General features: G+C 44.3%; 1 protein-coding gene across 1 annotated transcript in view; it reads right to left on the bottom strand.

The window, feature by feature from the left end:
• The window catches only part of LOC124719752 (poly [ADP-ribose] polymerase tankyrase-1-like), a 166,760-nt gene that overhangs the window by 131,621 nt on the left and 16,343 nt on the right, over window positions 1-18,796 (bottom strand). The window lies entirely within an intron of this gene.

The following is an 18,796-nucleotide window of genomic DNA, read 5'->3' as shown; positions in this document are numbered from 1 at the left end:
GCCATCATTTGCTGCACACAATTCCAATCTCTGGCGTAATGAATGTCGTACACGCCGCAGTACATCTGGTGTAATTTCGCCGCAGGCTGCCACAATACGTTGTTTCGTATCCTCTGGGGTTGTAGGCACATCACGGTACACATTCGCCTTTAACGTACCCTACAGAAAGAAGTCCAGAGATGTAAGATCAGGAGAACGGGCTGGCCAACTTATGCGTCCTCCACGTCCTATGAAACGCCCGTCGAACATCCTGTCAACAGTCAGCCTAGTGTCAATTGCAGAATGTGCAGGTGCACCATCATGCTGATACCACATACGTCGACGCGTTTCCAGTGGGACATTTTCGAGGAACGTTGGCAGATCATTCTGTAGAAAACCGATGTATGTTGCAGCTGTTTGGGTCCCTGCAATGAAGTGGGGACAATGTATCAAGCGTCAACTTTAGGTTACAATATCTCCGGATGTAATTAACATTTTACAATGCAACAAACGGCACTGATTACGTATTTGTTTATATGTTCAGATGTGCTAATAAAACTAACGTGGTCCCATTTAAAAATCGTTGGTTTGTGTTAAAAAACATACTTCCGTGCATTTTTTTATGGTTTGTACTAAACAATTACACTAGTCCCTCTCCTCACGTTCGGTCTGTGGAATCTGTTCGTCAGTATTTGATGTGGATTACGAAATATATCCAGCGGTAACGTTAGGTGACTCACCCTGTACAGTCCATCCTTAGTCGGTTCCAGCAGTATCACACCCTTTCTGTCCGACTGATGCCATTGGTGAATAACAGCAGATCTTTAATAATACCATTTTCAAGCTTTATCTTTTCTTTCAGCATATTTCATTTGGAGAACAAGCTCCAGAAGCGGCAAGGACATTATTTCCATCATTTTTTCTACAGTGCAATGTTATTTGGTATGGAAATGGTTTGAAATAGACATCTACCAAAATACTAAATAGGCTGTACAGAACTATAGTATTACTCTATTCAACGAGATGTTCTCTTTACTTCTCCTGTTATTCAAGGAAACAACACTGTTTTATGACCTGAATCTGTATTATTCGTCATTTAACAAGCAGTCATGCATGAACCCTTGCAGGAGTTGCTTCACACAGGGGATGAAGCCTGTGTGTCAGGAGACTGACTCGTGCGTTCACAGTGAAGGATCGTGAAGTGGGTTCAGCCGAGTACGTAGTTCAAATTGTCATCCAGCAGGGTACAGTAGCGGACAGACACATTCAAGAAACAGTCAAGAGAAGGTTTTTGGGAATTATAATGTTTATTTCTTGAAGGATTTTTCTTTTATGGTTGTACAGTTTTGTGTATGTTTTTAGTAGTGTGGATGATGCGTGAATGTGGTCTAAAGTAAATATGTAGATCACTGTTACAGTGACAAACGCCGTACGAAGTAACGTGAGAAATTCTTAATACACTGTGAATGAAGACGACGGGGAATTTTGTATTACAGTGTGTCAAGTAAGTTTATGGTAAAGGGAAGCTAATTTCAGTGTAAATGAAAACAGTTAATAATGTAAAGTATAAATAAAGTATCAGAATGTTAAATATTTTGGAAAAAAGTAAACGAGTGTGTTGTTTATTGATTTGTTAGTCATGAAAAAAGCACGCTAACACAGGAGAATAATATTTTTGTATTGGCCTTAATGTAGACTGAGCAATCAGAACAGAGTATTCTTCACGCATCTCTTCTCTTGCAAATGGAGAATGCTTACACCAATCTAAGAAGTCAGAGCCCAACTTTTGAATGGTACGGTCGTGTGCAGTATGAGCTCCGAAGGAAGTAGTTGTTTGCCAGTTTCATGTCTACATGTGCTACATGTCTCAACAGTGCTTTACAGTGAAGGTAAATAAATTCATTTATAGCGGTATCAACGAGCAGCAATACGGCAGGGCAGCGCTGCCAACTTACACGACAAGCGGGGACCCTGAAACTGGTACGGCGGCAGACGGAGGAGGTCTGACACTCAGTTTCAGCACGCCGAGGCTGCAGCATTCGACGAAAGATAAGTTTGTTAGAACTGTTTTGTGTGTGTGTGTGTGTGTGTGTGTGTGTGTGTGTGTGTGTGGCGCGAAGGATTCTCATTCAGTGGAAGTGCTTCACAAACTAGCACGCTTGAACAGAGAGGAGGAGTAGATGTTAAAGTAAAAGAGGAGGTTTTTGAGGATGTTTCTTTGTTATTTACTGACGGTGAAGTAGACTTTGCTTCAAGTACGTCAGTTAATGTAACTAGTGGAGACAATGAAGATCCTGAAAGTCACATTAAGCCGACCAGAGTGGCCGAGCGGTTCTGGATCCGCGCGACCGCTACGTTCGCAGGTTCGAGTCCTGCCTCGGGCATCGATGTGTGTGATGTCCTTAGGTTAGATAGGTTTAAGTAGTTCTAAGTTCTTGGGGACTGATGACCACAGCAGTTAAGTCCCATAGTGCTCAGAGCAATTTGAAAAAAAGTCACATTACGCATGAAATCGGTAACAATCAATTGCGTGATGACAATATTGGTAGTGTTTGTGACATTACAGCCTCTATCACTGCGATTTTTAAGATGTAAAAGTTTTTTTTCTGTATTCGCGTCAGTATGTGCGAACTTTTAACATATACCAATGAATGTTGTAACCAGATATCTTTGCCGCGCTCCTGAAAAGCGCAGAGTATCACGATAGCTATAATCTGTTATACGCTGCTATCGATCAGTAAAAAAAAACGATGCACCTATGTTTCAAAATAACAATTGCCAATTTTTACTTTTGCAGGGAGCCGCGCCGCTCTCTAGCTGTTTTTCTGTGAATGTGTTGCGAGTCGGACGCAAAAGTATTGTGCTCCATACTGATATAATCATTTTATTGTAAATTTATTCGCTACACCGCCACAATGGGTGGCCATGTTAATGTAAGTTTCCGTTTCATAATATAATACTTGAAGCCTTGAAGTTTATTTAATTTCAAAGAAAATCTCTCAACCTTATTTCCATTAATTATACTTGTGATAATCTTTTCTGTTTAAAAGATTTATGCAGCTTATGATCCAGCGTGTGTTCTGTCGGAACAGGAGGCTGTCGTGACGACATCGCTATAGTATTTATTCCAAGTTCTTTCAGTTCCGTTTATATGTTCGTACAAATCCAATTAGTTGGTCCCTTAGGTTTCTTTCATGTAACTTCTGTCTGTTTTCTCCGCGCGATCTTCCTCCGAAAAAAAATTTCTGTTCATTGTTTAGTAATTTTCGATATCGCGAATGAGAAAAAGACAGCCGCCTCCTGCTCCGAACGGAACACCACGACTTTTCTAACGTCGGAGAGTACCGCACGAATTTTCCGCTAAAAGGTAATAGAATTTCTTAAAACTGGATAAATTACACATGTTGCTGCTGTTCTCCGACAAAGCTGGTGTGATTAATAGTAATTTATTCTGTCACGACAAAAAGAACCAATTTTATTTTTAACAAAGCAACAAAGCTTTCAATTAAATTACTAAAAAAAAAATCATACCAGATCTGGCGCCCGAACAGGGACTTGACTAAAATATTGAAAGTGTCACGGTACTAATATATGATTGTCTTATTTCATGTATCGCTCTTTGGAACCCAATGCTGCATAAAATTACGGATGAGCAATAAATATACGCAATATTGAAGGACGCGGTATTTACACAAATATCTTGGTATTTAATAAGACGCAGATTTGCAGTTTTGAAGACAACGCCGAGTGAGTACCAAATTTTCGTTTGCCATAGTTCTGTCTAAAGAGTAGCTCATTTGACCTTCAAATTCGACCTCACTCTATCCTTTCTGTAGCTTAACGTAAAAAACCACTGTTTTTTCTACGTAAATATTTGAACATTTTCTGTAACCTTTTGCTTGGACTATTTGTTTTATACTGTAGTTAGTATTCTCGTGTAAGTTCAAGATGGATGCCATTTCAGTCTTTTCTGTGTAACAGCGTTGGCAATCAATTGTTTCAACGGCGTTGACTCCATCTTGTCTTTTTGCTGCAGACGTGTGTCAGTTATTACCCACGTAACATTAGACATTTGACGAACGCGCCGCGACTTTAACTTGCGCGGCAAGAATAATTGACAATCAGAATTTCAGTTGGCAGTACCCATTTTAAGTTGGCAATAGTTGAATTTCATTATGGCGGACGGACAATCGAGCGCGACCTCTGCAGACGAAAGCGACGGCACTGTTAACAAACATTACCGGAACGACGGCCAGGACAGACGACAGACTTGCGGTAGCTAACGTGGACGACACTCAGCAGGAAACACCCACCTCCCCGATAACGGTATCAATTGACATTGTCAAAATGTTACAGGAATTGATACTAGACAGACAGGAGAGGGAACAGCGCGAACGTGATCGCGAACAACGTGAGAAAGACAGAGACAAGTTTTTATCAGAGTTGAAAACGGATATGACAACACAGATTGACTCAGTTAGGAATGACGTAAATACCACCATTTATGCGAAAGTAGGTACCCTCACTACGCAAGTAGGCTCTCTCACAGCACAGATAGATTCGGTTAAGGGTGACGTCACGGCGCAAGTAACCACTTTAACAACACAGATAAGCACTCTGAATAACAAAATCGATAACATTGGTCAGAATCTCACAACTCAAATCGAAGCGTGTCGCAAAGAAACCGATTCGGTAAAACTTGCGTATAAAACAGTTGCACGACAGGTAGACGAGTTAGCGACAGCGGTAGCCACTGTAGAATCAAAAATAAGTGCAATGGCGAATGACATTTCGGACCGAACTATTGAGGAAAGAGTTAACAATAGTGTTGCTTCGCACACTAAAGCACTTACCGAACATTACAAAGAATGGATTGATGTACAAGAGAAGCTTGTTGAGGAGAAGGTTACACGTGACTTGAAAGATGTTGTTAAATCCGCAACCTTAGACATATTATCTGCACCCGGCAGTTCAGGAGACACTGTTTGTACTGAACTAGGCCAAATTAGACGAGTGTTTACCCGGGATTTGTCGGAATGGCGGAAGCAAGTAACAGATGAGATATCCGACCTGAAACAGCAAATTCAAAAACTACAGTATGATAACCAGAGTGACGGGAAACACTCACTACCTTCTGAGCCAGATGAACATCAATACCAGACCAGACAACACAACACAACACACCACAGTACATTCCGCGACCGAAAAATGAATTTAACGATTCACACAACAACAACACTGAACAATTGACACTCACAACCCTCATGAAAGAGGAGAGTGTATTGAAACACAGAGTTTTTCAACCATTCCAACCGGAAAAGCGAAATATTCATCCAGTCGTTTTCCTAAAGAACTTTTCAGGAGTCTTTCCAGCTGCCTGGAATGACAAACAGAGAATACAATACATTACCGGATACATACTAGGAGAAAGTGCTATATGGGGAACCGAGATGGTTGATAAGTGCAAAACATTTAGCGAGTTTGAGAAGAACTTTTTAAGCAAATTTTGGAGCGCAGGTGTTCAGCAACGCCTACGCAAAGAGGTCTACAACGCCGAACCTTTCCATTCGAACAGTGGCGGACTTCGCCGGTACTTTGAAAAGTACTTGAGAAAGATACAATATTGGAACACTCCCATAACAACAAAAGATGTTATTATGATTCTTAAGTCAAAACTACCTATTTCCATACGCGAAAAATTAGTGAACGTGTCAGAGGAAGATCAGGACGCATTTTTATCCGTCCTTGATTCGCTCGATCTTATACACGAAGACGCGCGTGCGAATGCTAACCGTAAGAACAACAACGCAGGCACGTATTCGAATGGAAACGGTAGTAATGGAAATGGTTCACACGAAACACAATACGGAAACAAACAGTACAATAACCGCAATAGAGGCCGACATAATGGTTACCGTAATGGTAAACACAAAAACAAGCATTACGGCAACCAACGGTACAAACCAATATACAACACGCAACAACAGTATTACGGGAATGCCCCATACCAATCAAACAATAACGGTAGTAACTTCTACCAGAATGGGAACAAATACAAGGGTAAACGTTGCAACAATCAAAATTGCGGAGGTCAGCTACCTCCACCACAACCCTATGGGCAGCCACAACACCAGCAACAACAGCAATACACGCCTCAGCAACAACCATTCATGCAACAACAACAGTGCACGCCACCACAACAGGACTTTAGATACAATAACAATAAACCAAGAAAACAATACAATCCACCGGTATATTTTACGCAGGCAACTAATGTACCGATTTTTCAGCCTGGTAACCAAGTGCAGTACCAACAAGGGTTTGATACAAATCAACACACACAATGGGTAAAAAATCAGCGAGAATGGTCAAGTGATGTGACAGAAGAATCAAATCAGTCGCATCACAAGAAAGCGGAAAACTAAAGGCAGCACCTTTTCGCCTCCTTGGGGATGCTGCGGGACATAATGGGGGCAAACTCGACCTTGAACGACTTAACGTAATACGTTATGATCGCGACACTGACTTGAGAGACGATTTGTTGCAGGAAAATATTGAGACAGACTTGAATGACGTATGGGAAGACGAAGTACAAGCAATGACTAAAATTTACATAGCCAATACACCAATAGATGCTATTATTGATACTGGTGCAAACGTAAATGCTTTATCACTATGTATGTTTAAGAAAGTTTCTGCAGGGATGAAAATTTTAACGTTACCAGTACAAGGTTGTTCAGTAACAGGAGCGGTAGGATCTTTATCACAGCGAGTCAATTTGCAAGCTCAGGTACCGATAAGGATTAATTCTACTTCTTTCATGTGTGTATTTCTAGTAGTTAAGAATTTGTCAGTGTCATGCTTATTAGGAATGGAGTTCCTGAGGAAGAATAAGGCAGTGATTGATATAGAAAAGGATATCTGTACAATCCGAGTAGGTGAACAGGAGGTAACGCTGCAATTGTTGCGCGGCAAGGTCAAAAGAGTCAACACTGAGCACAAAGTTAAGGTACGCAGACTGGTACAGCGAATGTTTTTGAACCAAGCACACATGACAAGACAGGGTAACAGTTGGACGGATTTTGATACTGATGACGGACTTCCGACTAGAGAAGAGATTTTGAATAAAGTAAGCGAATCAAGTGAACTTGATTACATACAAAGGCAAGATTTACTGCACTTACTTATGAGGTATCTTCATGTCTTTTCTTCGAAACCTGGAGTAATAAGTGACTACGAATATGACATGAAGGTCGCTCCCCATTCTACTTTTTGCAAGACAACGTACTCTGTCCCGTATGCAAGGCGCGAGGCTGTGAAAAATGAAATACGTAAAATGCTTAAGTGGGAGATCATTGAACCGTCAGACTCACCTTACAGTAGTTCGTTATTGCCACTTTTGAAGCAGGATGGTAGTGTACGTATTGTTTTGGATGCAAGAAACATAAATAAAATAATTATTCCAGTAAGAACTCGACCTGAGGCTATGGATGAACAATTACAAAAGTTTCATGGAGTAAAATTCCTCACATCGGTAGACTTGAGATCGAGCTACTGGCAGGTCAAGATGACATCAGTCTCGAAAATATACAGCGTTTATATTTGCAGGTAGATCATACCAATTCAAAGTAGTTCCATTTGGTTTGAATGTGAGTTCAGGCGTATTCATAGCTGCACTTGATCATGTATTAGGACCTGAACTGTTGGATCGAGTAACAGTGTATGTTGATGACTTACTGATTGCTACGAAATCTTGGGAAGTACATTTAGACATAATAAGCAAAGTTTTCCAGAGGTTTGTTGACTATGGAGTCACAGCTAATCTACATAAGTCTAAATTTGGTGAAAGCGAGATTAAATTTTTAGGACATCTTGTATCATCACAGGGAATTACCCCAGATCCAGACAAACTAGCAGCTATTAAAAACTTTCCTGTGCCCTCTTCTAAACGCCAGTTGAAAGGCTTCCTCGGAATGACTTCCTTTTTCAGAAAGTTTATTTCGGACCAGTCGATGAACAGTCAAGCATTGCATGATCTTTTAAAGAAAAATACTCACTGGCATTGGACGCCAGAGTGTCAGGCAGATTTTGATCGCATTAAACAAGCACTTCTTAACAGCAATATTTTGTTCCATCCAGACATGGACAAAGAATTCTGTATTTCGTCAGATGCTTCATTTCAGGGGCTTGGTTCTTGTTCGTTTCAAATAGAAGTAATTGATGGAAAAGAAGAGATAAGAGTTATCAGCTTTGCAAGTAGGGTTCTCACAGAATGTGAGAGGTCATACTCGGTGACAGAGTTGGAGGCTCTGGCCGTTGTATGGTCCTTTAAAAGGTTCAATTACTACATCCATGGTCGGAAAATTAAGGTCTTTTCTGATCACCAAGCTCTTAGTTTCTTGCTCTCGTGTAAACTTCTTCATCCTCGTCTTACACGATGGAGTCTCTTCTTGCAAGAGTATGATTTCGAAATAGTATACATCAAGCGTAAAAACAACATTATCGCGGATGCTTTGTCACGCATGCCGCAAGGACTTCCCGAGTCCAGTGAACTTATCGAGCAGATGTCTAACTACCGAATTCTTCTAATGAAAGACCCACTACACAGAAAGTATTTCCTTCAGCTCTGCAAGCAGATGCGTATACTCAAAGAAACAGATCCCAAATGGCGTAAGGTCAAACAACTTCTTCTAACAAAACCCGATCACCACTTGTCCAAATTTTATAAACTACACAACGATGTTTTATTCCATCGAACTTCTCTCCTCTCTGGTAGATGGTGTGTGTGTATACCACACGCATACGTTGAACACCTTATCTGGTACACACATCTTTCCTGGGGTCATTATGGACCTGAAAAATGCAAACGAAAGATTTCTGCGTATTGCTATGTACCAAACTTGCACCATCGAATCCACAAGTTGTTAAGTACATGTCTTATCTGTCAGAAGGCAAAACCCTTCAACCATTCGAACCTAATTCCTCTGAATCCAATTATTACTGAGAGACCAAATCAAGTTCTGGCCCTTGATCTCGTCGGCCCCCTGCCGCAAGGGAGGGGAGAGGTGAAATACCTAGTCGCATTGTTGGATCTTTTCACAAAACATGTGAGATTTTATGCAGTGAAATCATCCAGTGCACTTCCGATCATCCGTCGAATCGAACAAGACTATTTTCCTCGATTTGGCAAGCCGGAGGCCATTCTATCAGATAATGCATCGAATTTCACTGGCAGACAATGGCGCAATTTTCTTGCCAGACATGGCATCAAACAAATACTTATATCTCGTTTCAGACCGCAATCTAATCCCACCGAACGTATCTTCAAAGAGTTCAATAGATTCATTCGAACCTACATACCTAATCGACAAACCCGTTGGATTGACTTTGTATCTTCATTCGAGCCGATTGTCAACAATCTTCCACACTTCTCAACTGGATTTACACCTGCGGAATTAATGACGAGTCATCGGGAAAGAAATGAATGGTTAGATCCCATACCTAAAATTGTAGAACCAGAATTAGATTTAGATGCAAAACTTAGGCAAGCATTGGTATCCTTAGCTGTACAGGCGAATCTACGCAAGAAGTCTTATGACAAGAAGGTATCTAAGGCTCTTACATATGATATTAATGAAAAGGTGCTTTTATGGACACATTTTAAGCCATCGAAGTTGTTGAAAGGAAATCGGAAATGGAGGCTATTGTACGACGGACCATTTGTAGTAATTAGAAAACCACATACAGGATGTTATCTAATAGCGGATCCAGCATCTGGCAGAATTAAAGGATTGTATCACCACCAGGATCTCAAGAAGTATAACGAGGCAAAGTAACAAGCAAAGGAACATTAGCCTGGTTTAACCTGTGAAACACTTCGGTATTCAAACACACTCACACTTTGGCGAAAAACTATGGAGGTAATTGAAGATTTGATTTATTATGGCGTACGAAAAAGAAAGCACATTCCATTTGAGAGGACAGATTCTCAGTTAGTTTTAAGTTAGTCATAGGTGTAAGCAGTCCAAGTTGGCTGTTGGCATTGAGAAATGCCGTTATTGGTGAAAGGAGATACGGAAGGAAGTAGCAGATTGCCACCTTCCAACTCCAATGAATATATATGTATGTGAAATATTAGGTTAAGAAATTTCTTTTTCAGCCCTCAAGATGGAATGTTAATCTTTAAGTGTACAGAGTACAGCCTATTGCGTGTAAACTGTGCGTTATTGTAACACCGCCATGAACTATACCTTTTGTTAGCGCGATCTTCAGAATTAAACAGATTTGTGTAGCCAAGTGTTTGAACTGTCAAAAGCAGTAAATAACAGAGAGAGAGAGTATCACGTAGTATTTGATAGTTTTCAGGAGATTCAATCTCAGATTCAAAGTATCATCTACGAACAGTAAGCCTCATAAAGATATAATAGCTAAGCAACAAAGCATTTCCTTTATTCTGTTTTACAACAGCTGTTAGGTCATGTAGTCGAGAGTGCCACTACATGGAAACATATACGTCGTACTGACAAGTCTGAAGTATTCCTGATGGTAAACGTTTCTTCTTTAAACATGTAAGATGCACTAAAGTAATTAGCTATTTCACAGCCAAGCCCGACAATCGCACAGAAGAAAGCGTGAGAAACTAGAAAGCTGTCACCAGATATGACTCACATTATAATAATAAAACTAAGATCTGATATTAGATTAAAGAATAGCCACTTGAAGGCACACATGACGCATGTCATGCATCTAAGGTCACAAAAAAATATCCTAGTGTAGTTGTGCTAGAATTTGTATATGTATATAGTGTAGTTATGTTCATATTTGATCCTCTCCTCTTCCACTTCCCCATCCTATCCCATTAAAAAAAATTGAGGATTAGAATTTGACAGGCTCATCTGCGTGCTCTCTAGACGGTTGAAGTGGAAACGAAATTTGTGGGAGAGATCCGTTAGCGAAAGTTATGTTTTAATCGTGTATCGCGAGTAGCAATGTTGAGAGATTATAATACATTCCGCGAGTAGTACTTGCAGCCAGTAACTTTATGAAGCATGAATCTTCCGGAGAGAAATGCAGGAGTATGCTCGACCAGTAGAGACAGAATTTGTTCAATCTGTGCTCTACATAAACAGTGACACTAAATTTTGAAGAGAAACGAAATAACAAGCTGCTTAAAAGATTTGTTTTAAGAAAAATTTTACCTTTGTCAAAAAGAGAGAGAATAACAGAAATAATCGTGCCTTGATGCACAAGTAGTGGTATTCAATACGCTAATCCGGCGTGGCGTGACTGAAAAGGTTAACAGAATTTTGTGACTGTAAGTAAACTTAAGAAATGTATGTATGTATGTATGTATGTAATTTATGGACATTGTTTAATCTTGTAATGTATTTACCTGTGAGTAACTTGAACTGTGAACTTTGAAATCGCAATGTGAGATGGGAGATGTGAATTTGCAGACACCCTAAGACGTTCTAAACAAAATGCGAGTGATAAAGTGTTGGTTGGTTGGTTGGTTGTTTGAGGTTTAAGGGACCAAACAGCAAGGTTATCAGTCCCTTGTTTCAAATAGGCTCCATTCCGCTAATGGGACTTCACAGTAAAGTCAGAAAAATAAAACGGAAAAAGGTAAAAACGTAAAAGGGCAGTCATGTTGTCAGTGGTAAAAAACAAAATGAGGCAAGTCAGTAAGAGAACGAACCCAACACTATGCTGAAGCAGCATAGGCAAGACCACCTGTGACGTAAAAGGTACAACTGCTAGAATGTAGAAAGTACGTATGGGAATAGAAAGACTAACCAAGCCTTAAAAAAAGGGGTAAAAACACAGTAAAAGGGGAAGAAAAGAGGATTTCGGTCAGGGAGGGGAATCGGGAATCTCCGAACACTGCTTACAGTGGGAGACACCCAAACACTCACCGCCCTGCTCCAACACCAGAAAGAGATTAAAAACCTTAAAACTGAGAATAAAAACCACTTTCCCGGAGGAAACCGAGAACCTGAGAGACCATCCGGGAATCGTCAGCCAACATCAAAGGTAAAGTGTTCGGGAGCCTATACTTAGCACGCAGAGCCAAAAGAAGGGGGCATTCAACCAAAATGTGGGCAACTGACTGGAAGGCTCCACAACCACATAGTGGGGGTGGCTCATCACGCAAAAGAAAACCATGGGTCAGCCTGGTATGCCCAATGCGGAGACGACACAGTGTGGTCGAGTCCTTTCGGGAGAGGCGAAAGGAAGAACGCCACGGGCCTGGTGTCACCTTAATTGCACGAAGTTTATTAGACAGGGGAGTAGCCTCCCAAGAAGTGGCCCATGACTGTGCGAAGTGGGATTTGATGTGAAGCCGTAAATCCGCTGCAGGAGGGGTTACATAAAACGGGGGTAAGTGACTGCTCCCCCAGCCAAACGATCAGCGAGCTCATTTCCCGGGATACCCACATGGCCAGGGACCCAAAGGAAGTCAATGGAACAAGCAGCACGGTGAATATCAGCGAGATGGTCATGGATGGCAGAGACCAAGGGACGGCGCGAAAAACACCGGTCAATAGCAAGAAGGCCACTCATCGAGTCCGTACATAACAAAACGCGTTTGTGTTGGGACTGTTTAATAAAGGTAAGGGCCTGGGAAATTGCCATCAATTCCGAGGTAATCACCCCACATGTAGGTGGCAGCAGATGATTTTCCGTTCCGACAGAGGACGTGAAGGCATACCCCACATGATCAGCAGATTTAGAGCCATCAGTGTAGAAAACAACAGCATCCCGAAACTCCCATAAAATTTGGCGGAAAAAGGAACGGAACACCACCGGGGGGATGGAATCTTTCGGACCTCGCCGGAGATCCATCCGAATTCGAGGCCGAGGAACTAACCAAGGAGGGGTAGAGGGGAGGGAGCGAGGAAGACAGGACAAAGAAGGAAGCTGAAAATCACGGCAAAGAGATGCAAGGCGCAGCCCAACCGGTAAACCCGCCCGAGGGCGGGAGTCGGGTGGGCGACGTCCATGGTCTGGGAACAGGATAGAATAGGAAGGATGAGTGGGAGAGGAACGGATACTGAGTGCATAAGACACCAGAAGCTGGGAACGCCGAACAGAAAGGGGGGGGGATCCCAGCTTCAACCAGGAGACTATCAACAGGGCTAGTAGGGAAGGCACCGGTGGCCAAACGGATACCACGATGGTGGACTGGATCCAGCAAGTGCAGCGTGGAAGGAGCAGCCGAACCATAAACTTGACAACCATAGTCCAAGCGAGACAAAACTAGAGCACAATAAAGACGGAGGAGGAGGGAACGGTCCGCACCCCAAGAGGAGTGGGCAAGGAAGCGAAGGACATTGAGTTTACGGAAACATCCTACCTTCAGGAGTCTGATATGGGGCAGCCAAGTGAGCTTGTTGTCGAAAAGAAATCCCAAGAAACGAAATTGTGGGACCACAGGCAATCTTTGTGCAGCGAGATAGAGCTCTGGATCAGGGTGGATCGTAGTACGGCGACAGAAATGGACCACTCGCGATTTTAAAGGAGAGAATTGAAACCCGTTTGAGAGGGTCCATGCAGAGGCACGCCGTATAGCTACCTGGAGCTGCCGTTCTTCAGATGCCATCGAAGAGGAACTAACCCAAATGCAGAAATCATCCACATACAGGGCAGGGGCGACCAAGGGACGGACAGAGGCCACAAGTCCATCGATAGCAATGAGGAAAAGAAGGACACTCAAGACAGAACCCTGTGGGATGCCCGTCTCCTGGGTCCATGGAGAACTAAAAGTAGTACCAACTCGGACTCTGAATGACCGATGGAGCAGGAACTGGCGGATAAAAATCGGGAGTGGGCCCCGAAGACCCCACTGATGAAGGGTAAGTAAGATGTGATGGCGCCAGGCCGTGTCATAGGCCTTGCGAAGGTCAAAAAACACTGCAACCAAATGGCGGCGCTGGGAAAAAGCCTGCCGGACTGCGGATTCCAAGCACAGTAAATGATCGATTGGAGACCGTCCCTCTCGAAATCCACACTGGTAAGGGGACAATAGATCCCGAGATTCGAGGACCCAAGTGAGCCGACGGGCTACCATCCGTTCAAGTAACTTACAAACAACATTGGTCAAACTAATTGGCCGATAACTGTCAACAGATAGGGGGTTCTTACCAGGCTTAAGGACAGGAACCACAATGCTATCCCTCCACTGAGAAGGAAGTCACCCTGGAGCCAAATACGGTTAAACACCCGAAGAAGATGTTGCCGTTGTGGAGCACTGAGATGTTGAAGCAGTTGGTTATGAATGGAATCTGGGCCAGGGGCCGTATCATGAGAAGAAGATAGAGCAGAAAGAAATTCCCATTCAGTAAAAGGTTCACTGTAAGATTCTGACTCACAAGGGGTGAAACATAAGGTGGAAGCTTCAGCCCGCTGTTTTTGATGAAGGAAAGCAGCTGGATAGGAGGCTGACGCTGATGCCACTGCAAAATGGGTCGCTAGATGTTCTGCAAGAACTAATGGGTCCGTACAAATGCCATCCGGGAGGTGAAGGCCTGGAAGGGTGGACTGCCGATGGCAACATTGGAGAGAGCGAAGTGTAGCCCATACCCGTGACAGAGGGACAGTAGAACCAAGGGAAGAAACGAATCGTTCCCAACATATCCGCTTGCTCTGTTTGATTAAATAACGGGCTTTAGCACGAAGGCGTTTAAAGGTAGTAAGGCTGGCTACGGATGGGTGCCTCTTAAAGTGTTGCAAAGCTCGACGGCGATCACGGATGGCAATGGCAATAGCCGTACTCCACCACGGGACTTGCCGGCGACGAAATAGTCCAGATGAGCGCGGGACAGCAAGGCTAGCAGCGCGAACAATCGCGTCAGACACGCCACGTAGGACGTCATCAATACAACCCGACAAAGAGGGAGGAAACGCGACCTGTGCAGTGTATAGAGGCCAATCGGCGCGTTGGAAAGTCCAACGAGGCAACCTGTCCATCGGGGAGCGGGAAGGGAGCGTGATAATCAACGGGAAATGGTCACTATCACAAAGGTCGTCGTGTGGCGACCAGTGTAATGAAGGGAGGAGAGAGGGAGAAGAAAGAGAAAGATCAATGGTAGAAAAGGTACCATGACCGGCACTGAAATGAGTAGGGGAGCCATCATTAAGAAGGCACAGGTCGTGGTCTGCAATAAATTGGTCTATAAGAAGATCCCGTCTAGATGGAAAGGCACTGCCCCACAAAGGATGATGAGCATTAAAATCCCCGAGGAGGAGGAAGGGAGGTGGGAGTTGCTGAAGAAGGGTTGTTAAGGTAGCAGGCGTAAGAGTCCTGTCAGGAGGGAGATAAAGATTGCAAACTGTGATTGCAGAGTCGAAGTGGACCCGAACAGCAACCACTTCCAATGTAGTTTGAAGAGGAATCCACGTGCTAGCAATATCTGTACGGACCAATGTACAAACACCACCAGAAGCCCGCAGGGGTCCGACCCGATTTCGACAGAAAACACGGAAACCACGGAGGGTCGGTGAGTGAGCACCAGTGAAATGAGATTCCTGGAGAACCACACAAGCTGCAGAGTAGGACGAAAGAAGGGATTTCAATTCCGGAAGGTGGCGATAGTATCCATTACAATTCCATTGGAGGACCACAGAACGAGGGTTTAAATGGGGGCTGAACACTGTAAAGCCAGTCATACCGCCGGGTCCCCACCCGTCACCGACAAGGAGGGGGCGACGTCCATGAACGACAGGTCAGAATCCGGTTGTGAAGTCGGGGAAGGGACCTCCGGTGACACCAGAGGCTCTTTGTCCCGGGACTTATGTTTCTGCTTCCGTTCAGGCTGCGATGGAGGAGGGCTGTGTGGCATGAAGGAGCCAGCTGCAGCAAGATCAGGAACAGAAAGAGACCGGGCGACCTGGGGGCCGACAGACCGCGGCTCTCGCGGTCGTCGCGCGGCAGCAGACCTTTGGCCTGGAAGGTGCCGGGAAGGGGCATCCCGGGAGAGGCGCCCTTAACCCGCAGACGCCGAAGGAGTGGGACACTTCTCCGGCTGGGGAGGGGGAGCAGCGCCCATAGGAGAAGGTGTGGGAGCTGCAGGGGTGTGGGGGAGGAGAGGAGTCCGGGATGGGGGTAAGGAAGGGGGAGGAAGGGGTGAAGATGTAATCAAGGCGTAACTAGATGTCATGGACACAGGGTGGAGTCTTGCATATTTCTTACGGGCCTCTGTGTAGGTCAAACGATCGAGGGACTTATACTCCTGTATCTTTTTTTCCTTCTTATATACTGGGCAATCTGGTGAACGTTGAGAATGACTACCATGACAATTTACACAGACAGGAGGGGGAACACAGGGACTCCCCTCATGGAGTAGACGTCCACAGTCACCACAGAGAGGGTCCTGTGAACAGCGGGAAGACATGTGCCCAAAACGCAAGCACTTAAAACACCTCATAGGAGGTGGGATGTACGGCTTCACATCACAGCGATAGACCATAATCTTAACTTTCTCAGGGAGGGTATCCCCTTCAAATGCCAGGATAAAGGCACCAGTATCAATACGATTGTCTTTAGGACCCTTCTGAACGTGCCGAACAAAGTGAACACCCCGCCATCCGAGACTGTCCCGAAGTTCCTCATCAGTTTGAAGGATGAGGTCCCTGTGGAAAATCACACCTTGTACCATATATAGAGACTGGTGGGGGGTAATGGACACAGGTATTGTGCCAAGATGGGTACAGGCACGAAGGGCCGCAGATTGGGCAGCTGACGCAGTTTTTATCAGCAACGAACCCGACCGCATCTTGCTCAGGGAGTCCACTTCGCCAAACTTGTCTTCAATGTGTTCCACAAAGAATAAAGGTTTGGTATTGGTAAAAGTATCTCCATCAGTCCTGGTGCAAACTAGGTAACGGGGAAAAGGTTTTGCCCCTAGCCGACGGGCCTGACCCTCTTCCCAGGGGGTAGCCATGGAAGGGAAGGCCGAAGGGGTGAGAGAAGCAGCACTTGAGGAATCAGTTCCACGCAGAGAGACGGCCGCAGAAGAATAGCCAGAGTTCTGGACTCGTATGCGTTTCATTTGCATAGCGTCCACCCTGATACCACCCACTCCGATCAGGGGATCTCCTCACAGGCGCCACCCAGCCACAGCAAGGGCCGTCTGGCACGGCGGCCATTGCTGGGAGTTCCGATGCTCCAGTAGGACGAGCAACCACTCCAAGGCATGCATGAGGAGGTCACAGCTCAGGTATCAGAAGTGTGATCCCTGTGTGTTCAGGGGGCTCAACCAAAAGGGTACATAGCGACCCCACCACACGGGCTGGCTACCGTGCTGGCTATGCACCCTAGCATCAGACAACGACGTGAAAGAAAAGATGGAATGTACTAGGAGGGCGCACGTCGGAGACACTAGGTAAGGTGCTCTTCCCCAAATGGCTCACACTACAGAGAAGAAATTTTGGAATGGAGGTCAAACCCCAGAGGGGGACCAAGGAATGCCAAAAGGAGGAGATGATTATACAACAAAGCCGAATTAGAAAACCAACAGAACCAGGAGGATAGCGGGGCCAACATAAGCAAGGACACCAAGAGAGGGAGAGGAGAGGGCGAGGGAAAAGGAGCAAGGAGGGGAAAGGAGGGGAAGGGAAAGGAAATGCAGCCCTGGAGAGAAAGAAGGCTGCAATGGCTCGGGGCCCCGTGCTCGCCACGCACGTATCCACAAAAGAGTTGTGGACCCCCTGGGGGGGTGATAAAGTGTACAAAATACGTGCGCAGTGACGTGTGTACACGCAAGTGCAGGTAGTGATAGCGATCACAGCAAAACATTTTGCAAACTATATGTAAAACGTTGGCTTCACTTACCTGTGTGTAAGCAGCATGGCAGGTCGCAGGGACTGTCGTGTGAAATCCTCGAAACAGACGGTGGTATTTTCTACCCAAGTTTTCGACACGCCGATCGACGATGGAGAAAGGACACTAGACGTGTGTTTTCTGCGTGTTCTCATTTTAGCAGAGCGCGAGTGACACACGTTAAACTTCATACGAGCATACACGAGCGCGTGTTGCACTGGACTAGTAACCGGCAACAGCGCGGAGCTGCTTGCAGTTGGACTCAACAATTAAAATTTGAAACACAACCGACGCGCGCGCTGTGGAGGCGTGTCATTGCCCTTAGAATGTTTTCCGTCTCACAACTACGCAAGAGACATTGCTAAAGCTATCACAGTGAAACTTAATTATGAACTTTATTTATTCTGTAAAAAGAGAAGTCTTAGCTTCAAATTAATTTCCATTTAATCAGTCACGTCGGATATTTTTCGATAGATAACTAAATAAAGACAAGGCATTACTGAGCACTGAAACGTTAACTGGAAGGGGAGGTTATCAATCCTGTCCAGAATCCTATAAAACCTTTACCTGTAAGTCTAGATTATAGCACGAACCTAACACAGGTTTCTTTCTGTTTATTTGCATGTAAACGACATGACGCTTGATGCGAGACACTAGAGAGGCAACACGAGCGAACACAAAAAAGACGCTACCCAGGGTCGTGACCTCTCGGACGCCGCCGCTCACCGAACGAGAAAAGACGTCCCAGACTCCGGTTAAGTGAGCGCGTGACAAATAAAAGTGTACAGTGTAGTGTCAAGTGCAACGTCCTGATTAACAACGACATTCTAAAAGAATCTAATGAAACGGATAAAAAACATTACGAGACCAAACAGATCACAGACAATTTTAGAGGACTGTTTAAGTAATTATTTCAATGTATCTGTGTATGTTTGTCTACTGACATGTTTTGTTTTCTATATAGAGTATTATTCATTTATCTTTGTGTGTGTTAGA

This window comes from Schistocerca piceifrons, chromosome 11, assembly GCF_021461385.2.
Source record: "Schistocerca piceifrons isolate TAMUIC-IGC-003096 chromosome 11, iqSchPice1.1, whole genome shotgun sequence".
Classification (NCBI taxonomy): Eukaryota; Metazoa; Arthropoda; class Insecta; order Orthoptera; family Acrididae; genus Schistocerca; species Schistocerca piceifrons.
This window is presented reverse-complemented; position numbering and strand designations above follow the sequence as displayed.